This window comes from Panthera tigris, chromosome D4 (assembly GCF_018350195.1).
Source record: "Panthera tigris isolate Pti1 chromosome D4, P.tigris_Pti1_mat1.1, whole genome shotgun sequence".
NCBI classification, from domain to species: Eukaryota; Metazoa; Chordata; class Mammalia; order Carnivora; family Felidae; genus Panthera; species Panthera tigris.
Genome location: NC_056672.1, coordinates 63671324 through 63685306, shown reverse-complemented (window position 1 = coordinate 63685306; position 13983 = coordinate 63671324). Strand labels below are relative to the sequence as shown.

The 13983-nt window shown below is 34.7% G+C and overlaps 1 pseudogene; it reads right to left on the bottom strand.

Annotated features, from left to right (window-relative positions):
• Window positions 1-2673: 2673 nt before the first annotated feature.
• On the bottom strand, window positions 2674-3524 carry LOC102967148 (annotated as a pseudogene).
• Window positions 3525-13983: the final 10459 nt, after the last annotated feature.

Genomic DNA, 13983 nt, shown 5'->3' with positions numbered 1-13983 from the left:
ATTTCATGCATACTCTAAGAAAGAATACCCTACAGAATATTTTTTAGCCGAATACTGGAAAATATAGTAATGAATTTGCCATTTCTATTGATTAGCTTGTCGTATTATTACATATAATGGCAGAATGTATTACAATTACTTCCTCATCAAGATAGGTGTAAATTGCCTAAATTCTTGCCATTAAAAATTAGATTGACATGCACAGTGTTCACTTCAAAAATTTATTTCAGATGATTAATATTATTACATATTAAATACGAAGTAATTTATTTGAAAATAGTTAACACTGTACTACTGATAATGCTACTTGTTAATTGCCTGAAATTATTTTAAATCAGAATTTTGCCATCTGCCCAATAATAAAATTTGTGTTCCTACCATTTTTCCCCCATTTTATAGTAATTTGATATATTGGGGTGCTCTACTAATAACAGAGTATACAACTCCAGCTTAACTTTTATAAGTTAGTTAAGGAATGGTTAAGTCAGTATAAAGATACACTAGTTAGAAATCGTCTTTATTTAGAGAAGTGTTGATTGTCTTGTGAATACCATTCCAACATCCATGACAAAACTGGAGAATAGCTACCACCATACAGTAAATTGAAAACTGTTGCTGATATCACAAAACAGCATATAATTCACCCAGTACTTAATAATGCTTTTTGATTTTAATTTCATAATCAGAAGATATTTTTGAAGGACATCACACAGAAAAAATTCAGTCTCAGCCACTTTCTTTACTATGTTTAATAAGGAGAGACATTGTAGCAGAAAGATAATCTTATTCTGGAGAGAGCCTGGGTTCAAATTCCAGTTATCAGTTTTGTTAATTTTGAAGAAAAAAATATTATAGGATTATTTGAAGCTTACATGAGGTAATGAATTTAAAATTGTCCTACACCTGGATGATATGCAGTGCCTATTATATAAAGCTCCTGTTTTGTCAGAATTTTAATTTGAGCCCCAAATTATCTCTTCTTCTGAGCTTCTGTTATTTCTCCTTCTTGTAGTGTAATACATATTTTATAAAATAATATACTATATAACATGATGTTTAATATAATGGGTTTGTAAGTCTAATTGCTTTGGACATGAATCTTGGCTTTGCCACTTACAAGATGTAAGAACTTAGACAAGTTATGTAATTTTTTCAATGTTCAGTTTCCTCACACATAACATGGAGAGCACATTTCACCTTACTCAAAGGAGAGGTATGAGTGATACTTATAAAGTAAATAAAATAGTACCTGCTACATAATAAACATTCAAGATTTAGCTGTCATTACTATTTAAGAATAGTGAATTCTTCACACCTGGGTACTACTTCTAGTAATGTGTGTGTGATCTTTAAAGATAAAGAAATTAAAGGGCACAAGAAGTTCTTTAACCTTGTTAGTGTAAGAAATCCATTAAATCAATTACCCATCTAATTACCCACATAGCAGCTTATCCTTAAAAGATGAAATGTGTAATGACCAATACATTTTGCAAGTATCCAATAATATTAAAACTAGAGAGATAATTACTGTCTAATTAAGAGTGAGATTAATCTACAAGAACAATAAATAAAAGTTAAATAATTTATTAGTATAATTATTTGATGAAAAATATTTCACATATTTGAAGAGTATAATTAATATTTGAGATAAAATGTTATATACACATACGCACAAAGATTGGGATCATTCACGGAACTCAGCTAATTTTTTGCTATATCACCTAAATTTATAAATTCAGGTTAAGAAAATTATCTTGCTAGGTAAAACCATTAGTGAACCCTTCAAATTTTCATTTACTAAAAAGAGTGAACTTTTTTTTAGGTTTTAATATTTTATACAAGTTTTACTTTACATGATGTTAATTACAGCATTTTTAAGGTGAGGATCTAATTCCACACAAAATGGAAGACTCTAAAATGTACCCATTAAACTACGAAAAATAAACTGAGTGGCAAGAATATAATAGAAGTCCAATTTAGATTTCAAGTGTTGTCACCATGTGATTACATTCACAGAGACTCTTGCCAGCTTACAGCTGGGACTCTCAGAAGCTCTTTCATAATATGGTACAAGGGCACAAAAACACAATGTGAGAGGGAATTAAGTCATGAATTACTGGCTTCATCACATCCACCTTCTCCACCCCAAAATGGCACAAAAGAAATAGCTATCCTGCCTTGCAGACTACTTTTGGTATAAATGAGGTGATGACGTGAGATGAAAACAGTTCATGAAAATCTGTCTAAAAAAAGTCTCTTTAAGATGAGTTTGTATGCACCACAATGAGTCTCTCCTTCATTTGGGTAGGAAACCAAAGTTCAATTCTCAGGAAGTCATAATTTCATTCATTTACTCAATACCAATTCACAAAGTGCCTACAAATTATCAGCTTCCACTTGCAGCCATTACTAGATAAAAAAGAAGACTGACATCTCTAGAGGAGCCACTAAGTTCCCCCCAAGTCTACAGCTGAAAGGATTTTTTTTGGCATTGGGTTTCTTCTGTACCTCTGAAAGGCTAACACCTTAAACCTGAATCATCTTTAACCAGGAGGTCTAACATGATATTTAGCATTACTTGCATCCCAGACACACAACACCAAAAGGTACACTAAATTCTCTAGCTAGCTATGATCAAAATAGTTTAAAAATAAATGATTGTACAGTATTCATTTAGGCCTCAAATTCCAGTCCTAGACCAAGCTTGTGGCCACCTGCATTGACATTCTCACCATCCAGCAGATCTGATAGCATTGGTTAGATACCTGGCTTTAGGGTCTGAATGTACCTGAAACCTATCAGGCTGGAGCTCGAGTGTTCATTTTAGCTGTGAAGCAGGTGTCAGGGTCCACATGATCCTTGGCTGCTGTTCCAAAGTGAGTGTTACTACTTCCTGCTGTCCAGGCCAGATTAACAGCAGTCTCTAAACTTCTTGTTCACCATCTGATAAATGGAGCCACCAAACTCTGTCCCGTTGTTTACATTAGTATGGAGCTGGAATTCGTCAGTCTTGGAACAATCCGCAAAACTCCTCTAGGTCACTGGTGACTTTGCAGTCTCAAAACTCATCTGGTGGCCAGCCAGCCAGCCTTCATAACCCAGCGCCAGAGCGCCCCGGACTGGAGGGCTGGGGAAGTTGAAATCCATGTCATGGCCCAGGTGGATGTGTTCCTGCTTATACCCTGTCTTGATGTAGCATTTTCCCTCCTGTGTTTGGTGAGAAGGATGGATCAAAAGTCAGCTTCAATCCACGTGTAAGCTGATCTTCCACAGTACTGTGTCTAGCGTGTTGTCCGTGTGCCTTTTCTCCCTAAACACCTGAGCATATTCAGCCCATCTGTACTTGGTTTCCAGACTGCCATCACTTTGGTGGTCTCAGTGTTGGCTGAACCTGATCTTGTAAATTCTAGTCCATTCTCAGATTTTGTTTTCGAGTCACGTTTTATTAAGTCAAACCCATAACCCTTGGGGAAGACATCCCTGGAAGATTTGCCAGGATCAGCATACGTGGGATGCATAGCCATCATCTACTCAGGGGCGGTGGCAGCGGGTTCAGCAACGGCTACCGTGGGGGCTGCCCAGCAAGGAACTCGTGACAGTGAACATTTTTTAATGAATGTGGGTCACCTTAAGAATGAAGACTTTTTTCTGTCATCTTTGTTATTTATGAATAGTTTAACATTTGAAGTTCTAAACTATTGGAAACTATTCAGATAGAGAAACAGTTATAAAATGTTCCATTTAAATTTGCCATTGATCTGACCTGAGCTAGCAATGTAATTCAGATGGGAAAATGATATTGTTTTATTCTACTTTGAATAAAAAGATGAAAATTATAGTCTTTCATTAACTTTTGATAATATTTCAGAGGTTAGAGCTACTTTCTCACTGTTTTACTCTTTCCCACCTAGTGTGTGTGTGTGTGTGTGTGTGTGTGTGTGTGTGTGTGTGTGTTTTAAGACTTTGAAGACTGACTCATCAGAGCTAGCTGTAAAAAGTCATATACAGCTCACATGCTTTCCAGATCAGTAAGTGACAATGGGGATGACATAAAACTTTCTGAAATGAGAATAATCTTTTTAAGCAGCCAGTAGATACTTAATAGCTTGATAGTATAAGTAAAGCTTTGAAATAATCCATAATTTAACAGCAAATAAAGCAATCTCACCATTTGACAGGACAATTGTTATGAACATTGATTGCTGTGCTCTAATAACCTCATACCTTCAGGAACCCTTGGGTTGTGGAGGTAGACTAGAAACTAATTACATGTATTAGTGTTCACTTAAAGTTGGATTATCTAAATTTCTTTTTCAGTTGGGGGAATATCTTGAAAAAAAAATATTCTGAAAATCTAGACACAGTTTAAGATGACTAGGTTACAGGATTTATTTGATTATGCTATATAATTTTATTATTAAAGTTGCATATATTTTAAATGGCATACAGTATAATGTTGTGTGGTTTTTTTGCACTAAGTTAACCAAGAAATATAGAGGATAATTGATTCAGACAATCAGGTAAGCTTTGCATTATTTATAAAATGGTTTTTAAAAGATTAAAAATTTGGACCCTAAAATTTATCCACCCCCGAAAAATACAGATGTACTTAAAGTGACTGCATATGGTTTGTCATTGCAACATTATTGTCATTTAAAAAAATTGGAAACAGCCATACTGTCTAAAAATAAGAAATTGATTTAGCATATTGTGATTTATCCACAAATGTAACATTATACAAATATATTACAATGGTATTTTCAAATAATATTTATAATACAAATAACTTAAAACATTCTATCATCTTAAAAAGAATTTTAGAAAAAGTATAAATATTATGATCCCTATTTTGTAAAATATAGAAAGTGAGCTCCATGAGAGTAGCTACTGTGAGTACTGTTTACGATTGTACATTGCCTCTAACAGAGTAGATACCAGTCAACATTCCTGAATGAATGAATAAATAAGATCGAAAATAATCTATAGTGCTATAAGAATCTATTAAGCACTTTGTAAAGAATGTAAATACAATCAGCATTCTAAAATTAAGCAAATTAATGTACTATTTTGCTTTTTAAGACTGTATGAAGAAAGGATAATGTTTTTAGTGATTATAATTATTAGTGTTACAACTATCTCATGTGAAGACATTAAAATGAGGAAAAACTTACATATTGCTACTATACAATTTTGTTCTCTGTGAGATAATACCAACAAATTGATTATTCATACATAGATCTACAGCATATGCTTCTTTGCAATGAAGAAAATACTGGCTGTTGTTGAGCTGATTCAACATAATAAAATGATTATATCACCATGGAAACATAGACAGTATGTGCTAAGCCATTTATTTTCAGGGAGATATTTTTAATATTTTAGCATTAGTTCCATAATATCTGGAATGGATGCATCTGGTAAAGAGTTAGAATACCCATTTATTTTACTAATGAAAAAAAATGGAAGGGTAACTGATATTTATTTTATTCAAGACAAAGGATAGAAGATTAACATTTCTTAGCCATTGATGTCCTAGAATAATTTTGGCACCCAACTTTTTTTTAGTCTGAGCAATATTTCTTGACATAAATATTTTATACATTTTCCATGATGCTAGAGTTTCAGGGAACTCTATAAACAACACCCCTACCTCTGCTACTTTACTTCTGAACTAGTTAAAAAAGAGAAGACAGTCAATTAGAGGCAAAAATGTTAGCTGTCTATAGCATAACATATAGACCTGTGGAATCACTATGTTGTGTATCTGAAATTAACAATGTGTGTCAACTATACTTCACCTTTTAAAACATCAGTTCCAGAGTGCCTGGGTGGCTCAGTTGGTTGAGCATCTGTCTGACTCTTGATTTCAGCTCAGGTCATGATCCCAGTGCTGTGGAATTGAGCCCTGCATGGGCTGCTCACTGATCGTGGAGCCTGCTTGAGATTCTCTATCTCTCCCTCTGCCCCTCTCCCCCACTTGCACTCTCTCTCAAATAAAAAAAATAATAAAATAAAATAAAATAAAATAAAATAAAATAAAATAAAATAAAAAGTCAGTTCTATTACCAACTCTAAAGTAACAACCACAACCTAATGGTACCCGGAGGACCTAGATGGGGGGAACAAAACTGCTAACTAGAACTAGACTGACCATAACAGGTCCTGTTAGAAAACCACAGACCTGGCTCACAGGAACAGACCTTGCTCATTGAACTTGATGCAAGGGCAAGAGCAGAGAGACCCTAGTATCACAGAGTAAAAGGAAAGGCAAAACTGTAAAATCCCATTAGATATTTTACTCCTCCTCCTTTCAGTAGGAATAATGAGGGTGTACAGAGAAGCCAAGTGAGTTACAATCTCCTTCATGGAACAGGGAGAATAAAATGTTTTTCTTAACATGTATTTCAGTAGTTTTCCATATAAAGCAAATGGTAGTTATTATGGGCTGATCATGTTTTATCCTTTCCATGCTTATACCAAATAACTTTTAGTTTGGCTTTTTTTGGATAAACTTTTAGAGAGAAAATAAAGCTAAAGTAATTGTGAGATATTGGTTTTAGACATGTCCTTAAGCATTAAAGTAGTGGTTTCTATTTTTAAGAAGGCACTGGAGTAAATATTGTTATATAAAATAGATGGAAAGATAATATGGATTTGTATTTATACCAAAAGACATTAAATTGCCAAAGGTGATATTAATTCACAAAGTAAATTTTCTGCCCCAGTAAATTTAATTACAACACTGTTCTGGGTCACAGCATATGATTTTATTTTTATTCTTATTATTTTAAATGCTATTCTACTAATAGTTTTTCTAGCTTCACTTGCTCCCTTGTTTATCCTCTGGCTACATATCCGGGAAAAAAAAGTACATGAAAATTCTTCCAAAGATCTTCGTATTTTTTTCTTTGTTAAATGAACACATGTTTGCAACACACCTACAAACACTTCACTAGTTTGACTGCTAATTGCAATCCTTTTTGGAATGTTCTTGGAGAAACCAACCATGGAATAAATAAAATTCAGCTTTTCTTTTTCTACAAGTACTGTCATCTTTTAACTTACTATGTAGTCTCCTAGAAAGACACATTCTCAGACAATATACCAATCTCTAATTTGTCATTTAACAAGTATTTATTGAGTTCTTTTTATGTTTTGGGCTTTGTGTTACAATAAAACAAATAAATGTAAGCTCATAGAGTTTATAACCCATTCTACTTTAGGAACAGTTATTTGTTTCTGTAGTATAAAAATATTGCTAAAATACTGCTATAAAGGCAACTGTATTCATTCACACAAACATGACATTTTATTCTCTCACATGTACACACATACATACACATATATGCAGGTGCGTGCAAATGTGCTTTTGATACAGTGTTGATTTTCCATACAATCTCTAAATCTGTAGAACACAGTTTTTAACATTTATTTATTTTTGAGACAGAGAGAGACAGAGAATGAAGGGGGGGAATGTCAGAGAGAGAGGGAGACACAGAATTCGAAACAGGCTCCAGGCTCTGAGCTGTCAGCACAGAGCGTGATGCAGGGCTCAAACTCACGGACCACGAGATCATGACCTGAGACGAAGTTGGACGCTTAACCGACTGAGCCACCCAGGCACCTCATGTAGAACACAATTTTTAAAGCAAAACATTAGAAATTCTATTAGTCATAATATGTCATTACTAACTTGTTTATTATTTAAATATATCTATTCTTCTTTAAAAGAATAAATAATTTGCTAGTTTAGAAAAGCATTTGAATAAGACCATATAATGTAGCCTTTTTCAACTCTCTGATAAAATACCAACAAAATTGCAATAAAAATGGAAACATATCACTATTAAAAAGTAAGATTTAAAGCAATTTATGAAAATCTGAAATTTTCGGTACCTATAAAATTGATGCTGTTAGGTTTAGAAAAGCAGATCTAAGGTTTGCTTCTTGGAATATTATGCTTTTTTTCACCAAACAGCTTGTCCTAACAAAAGGTGTGAAGTTTCGTTATATCTCCATTTTCAAAAATTATAGAAAATATGACAACCCGATCTTTACTGAAAAATGATTTTTCTCGGAGTTTTCAGATAATTGCCTTTTTTTTTTTACTGTACGCAATATTTCTATATTCAGAAATAGAATGAAATTAGATAGTTAGGAAGAGGAAGAACAATCCTCAGGGCCCCTTTCATCCCCTATCCAATACAAACTCATCTTCAGGTTTCCATGGAATTACTGCTTAGAATTCCCCTCTCAACTACTGGGAACAGGGTGGGGCGGGGGGAGGGGGTTGGGGAGAGCATAGTTAGTGTGAATATTTCTGTTCTCAGTATCCGTGTTTTGGTAACTTAGTCCTCTTACAATTCCTGCAGATACATTTCACCACCAGGCAATGTACTGTGCTTGAAAAGCAGAAGCAAGGCTGGCTGTTTTCTCTTTTCCAGCCCAGGATGAAACATTATCTTCATCTTTTTTTTTTCTTCCTACAACCATCTCCTTTGCTTTTGGCCCCAGAGAGTAAGCTCACCTGGGCACCTTAAGTTGACATGGTTTTCAAGATCTAGATATAAGGTGATAGGGATAATCTTTTCTTCCACATAACCTTCCATATGTATAGTCTTTTTTATAAGAGAATTCTGTCTTGGTTTCTTCTACAGATAAATAAAACTAGTACATTTTTTATTTGGATTGTGACCTCAAGACTCTTGTGTGTAGTCTCCCCTTATAAGAACCATTGATGGCAGAGTTTAATGGTAACTTCATGGCGGGGCTTCTGGTAGCTCAGTTGATTAAATGTTCAACTTCGGCTCAAGTCATGATCTCACAGTTCATGAGTTTGAGCTCCGTGGTTGGACTCTGTGCTGACAGCTCAGAGCTTGGAGCCTGCTGTAGATTCTGTGTCTCCCTCTCTCTCTGCCCCTCCCTCGCTCGATCTCTCTCTCTCTCTCAAAAATAAACATTAAAAATAATTTTAAAAAAATAGTACCCTTGGGGCGCCTGAGTGGCTCCGTCGGTTAAGCATCCTACTTCAGCTCAGGTCATGATCTGGTGGTTCACGAGTTTGAGCTCCGTGTCAGGCTTTGTGCTGACAAGTCAGAGCCTGGAACCTGCTTCAGATTCTGTGTCTCCCTCTCTCTCTGCCCCTTTCCCCCTCTTGCTCTGTTTCACTCTCTCTTTCTCTCTCAAAAATAAATAAACATTAAAAAAAATAATATCCTCATGCCATTAAAAATTAACAGGAAAAGGGAGATTAACAATTAAATCACTCCATTGCTATTTGTGAGTCAGGTAGTAGATCAGAGCAGGAAATTGTAGAAATTATAGAGTCTAATGAATTCTGTTTTTTAGAGTATCAGAGAATTAGAAATGGAGGCAGCAGAAGCAGTTGTGAGCTAGAAATTAGAATTGTTCTGAAAAGTACAAACACTAACCTGTTCTCTAGCTACGAATCTGAGGAAACAACTTCAGTCATTGTCTATGTGAACAATGAAAGGAACCAAAGACATACACAGATGTGGCTATCTGGACATTTCATTTGAAAAAAAAGGAAAATAACTAAAGAAATAAAGTATAGGGATCATGAAAAATAATTTAGACCAAAAAAGGACCATCAAGCCAAAAGTTCAAAGGTAAAAACATCCCCCCAAATGAATTATTATAAAAAACAGATTGAATTCTAGAAAGTTGCACTTTCTCAGTGAAATAAAACTATGAGCAGTGCCTTGGCTAACCTTAAAAGACAACAGAATTAAATTAAGATGTAAGTGGGTAGATAAGAAAAGTTTGTGAGTAAACTAAAATGCATTAAAAAGGATAAGGGGGAAAAATAAACCATGAAAAAAATAGAATTAGAAATATGGAGGATAAATGTGAAAATTCATCAGACTAGAAAGGAAACCATACGACAAAACACAGTACAACAACAAATGAAAGAGAATAATACTGTAAAGCCCATGCACAAAGGTTAAAATGACCCACTGTATCTGTAGATCTTCTATTATGTTAGAGTTCGGACTTCTGCCTTGTTTTTGTTTTGTTTTGTTTTTCCATTTATTTTTTATTATTTAAATTTTAGTTAACATACAGTGCCATGTTGGTTTCAGAAGTAGCATTCATTGATTCATCACTCATATACAACACCCAGTGTTCACCATAACAAGTACCCTCCTTAATACCCATCACCCATCTAGCCCGTCTCCCACCCACATCCTTCCATCAACCCTCAGTTTGTTCTCTATTGTTAAGAGTCTCTTGTGGTTTGTTTCCCTTTTTCCCCTTTTCCCATATGTTTACATATGTTTCTTAAATTCCACATATGAGTGAAATCATATGGTACTTGTCTTTCTCTGATTTATTGATTTATTTCATGTAGCATAATACATTCTAGCTCCACCCATGTCATTGCAAATGGCAAGATTTCATTATGTTTGATGGCTGAGTAATATTCCATTATATATATAACCACATCTTCTTTATCCATTCATCAGTCAATGGGCATTTGGGCTCTCTCCATAGTTTGGCTGTGGTTGATAATGCTGCTATAAACATTGTGGTATAGGTACTCCTTCAAATCTGTATTTTTGTGTCCTTTGGGTAAATACCTAATAGTCCAATTGCTGGATTGTAAACCAAAACCATGATGAGATACCACCTCACACCTGTCAGAATGGCTAAAATTTACAACACAAGAAACAACAGATGTTGGCAAGGATGTAGAGAAAGGGGAACCTTGCACTGTTGGTGGGAATGCAAACTTGTACAGCCACTCTGGAGAGCAGTATGGAGGTTCCTCAGAAAACTAAAAATAGCACTACCTATGATCCAACAATTGCCTTGTTTTTTAAATCCCAAGAGACTTAGTTAATTTTTCCTCTATATAAAACCCTGGGTCTTGCCTATCAAACCCATATCTGATTCTAAAGTAAATACTAGATACACACACACACACACACACTCACACTCATGCACACTCACTCACAGTTTATACTAAGGCTATCCTGTATAAAGTTGTACTATTTGTTGTCTTTTTAAAAATATAAACTGCAGATAGTTACGATATTTGTATGCTAACCAATAGCACGCACTACTGACATCTGGCTATCTCTGAGTCAGGTAAAGCCTCAGATGCAGGTGATACCAAACCACTTATATGTTGTGGACCCTGGATCCCTCTCCTAAAAGATGTTTTGTGAGGACATCAGAGAAGCCTAAACCTTAGGTCATTAGTCTTGCCCAAGAGTGGAGAAGCAAGCTATGAACTGGGATACCAAAAATTTTGCATTAGATACTAGAGAAACAAACTGAGAAGCCAAGAAACTAGAGTTTGAACAAAGCTAAAATAAAAGAAAGACCAAGAAAAATTTAAAAATCCAAGAGATTAGTTATAGCTCAGAGTATGTCTTTGTGTTTTTCTTTAAGAGATTGTACATCATCAAAGTATATTGCATTCCTCTTCAAAACACTATATTAGCATGTTTTAACTATTAGCCCTCAGAATATTATCAATTCAAGATACTACAGCTTTTAAATTTTAATATTTTTAATTTTTTAAGATATTACAGTTTTTTAAAACTGTAATCTTTCGTGCTTTCTGCTTGTTTCTTCTTTCTCTAGAAGATCCTTTCCAAACCCCTGCCCATCATAGTGAGGATTCATGTGCTAACCTTGTCACTTTATGTGCTTCCCACGTAAGTATTGTGTCCAAATACATGACTAAATACTGTCAGAGATAAATAAAGCTGGACAGTAGTTAAACAGCTAAAATGACTTTTATTCAGTAACTACTGACAGTAGGGGAAAGAACTGAGCTCTATTCTGATATGTGGACAGGCAATTGTTTTAAAGGAAAAATGAGGGAGTATGAAGGGGAGGAGCAGGGGCTTAAGCAAAGTCAGCGAAGTGAAAGATCACAGAGTCAGGAGTTGTCTTTGTGAAACCCATCTGTGTTTGCTCACTTGAACTTATCAAAGTTGGCCTCCTACCCTCCCCCAGAGACTGGAGACAGGGGCTCTATCTTCAGGTGTGGAACAAAGAGCAAATTCTTCTGGCAGCCTTGATTTTTCTCAGGCAAGCACTTTAAGGGGGTCTAGGGATGCACCCCAAGGATGCTACTAGAAACTGCGTTAGTGTTTGTTCACGTCTTTATAGGTCAAGGTTGAGGCCTAGTCAAGAAGGCTCAGAGGAGCCTGGCTAGAGTTTAATCAAGAGTCTTTATCAGCATGTACAAATTATTGTCTCTACAATATATATAGCAATTCCTCTCCTAAAGTATACACCTGCTATTTGGTATGTCTGACTAAATGTTCCACAGACAATTAAAACACAGTGGGTCAAAAATTAAACTATTTCCTCATAAAATTAGTTTATCTTCTATCTCCCTTGTATTGAGACTACAGTCCAAAAAATTCTGGAATTAGAAACTTTAGACTAAAAGGCATCTCCCTTCACTTCATTATTGTTCAGATGTATCTATTATAATTTTTTTAATATTTGAGTATCAATTTTATCCATTTTGGCCTGGATTCCAGCAGAATCTTTTTTTTAACTATTACCTTTTCTTCCAGTCTGTTTCTGTCTTCAAGCCAGCCCACAAACCAATATTTACATAGCCTATACCAAAATCCTGGATTAAATGCATCATTTGATTTTTTTTCCACCTATGATAAAATAAAATAAATCCTTATTTCTAAGACAATGACTTCATGAACTTGGTCCATTTTTCTGTCACTATCAACTAATCACTCTGCACTCCATATAGGTGTGTGTGTGTGTGTGTGTGTGTGTGTGTGTGTGTGTGTATTTCTGCCTCTGTACATTTGCACTTACTATTTTTACTCTCTGGGAATGCTGATCTGAGTTTTTCACCAAATCCATTTCTACTCTTACTCAGGGATAAGAGAAGGTGAGGATTTTGAAGTCTTACAGAGTAAACAGTTGTTTGATGCCGTTTATTGATATGTCTAATGGTTTGATATTTACCTAAATGGAATTTGGGGGGAAGGTCTTGGAAGGAAAAATGAAGTTCTTTATCTCTCATCTTCCTGGAAAGAAGTTCCCTGGTATAGTAGAGCCCCGTCACTATAGAGAATAATCTATGTGGTTGTAATGGTTTCTGCTCTCAATATAAATGCATACACGAGTCTGGGTATTTATTGTACTGTAATTATTATTGTTATAATAATCCTACTCTTACTTCCAGACAAGTGTGAACTGAGGAATGAAGGGTTACACGAGAATCATAAGACTTGATAAAACAAATATATGCACATCCAACTGGTCCTTTTACTGCCTGCTTCTCATAAATGTAGACCAAATTAATGTAAATTGGTAAATTAAGTTACTTTAAATCTGATGTACATAGGAAAGCATGTGCAATTTCAGAAAACTCTAAAGATATGTTATAAGGATGCTTTCTCCAAAATGTCCAATTAAGGAAGTAATCTGTAAAAAAAATATTGAATTTATAAAGCAGAGTTAGGAGATCCTCATTTGTTAGGTTTCAGTACACAGAAATTGAATTAGAAAACAAAATTTTAACTTTATATCTATTCCTTTCCAACCCATCAACCTGTTATTCTTTATATATTACCCTGATTTTTTTCTTTATAGAATTTATCACCATTTTCTAGAGCTACTTCTCAATCAATTTTATCTATTTTACTACCCAACCCCCTATTTTGTAAGCTCCATAAAATCAGGAAATTTATCATCCCAGATTTTAGGATAGTGCCTTAGACAAAGCAGATGCTAAATAAATATTTGTTGGATAAATGAATGAAATAATGACATTTTCATCTTGATTGTTAATTACTTGAGAATAAGTGAAATATTTTAGCTATGTATTGCACTCCTTATAGTCACAGTTCTTGATATGTTTTAGGCATTCAAATAATATGTGCTATCCAACTGAGTGTATACATTTTACTAAGATAGGAAACTTTAAGACATAAAGTAAGCAGTTGGAGAGCTGAGTATGAGACTCAG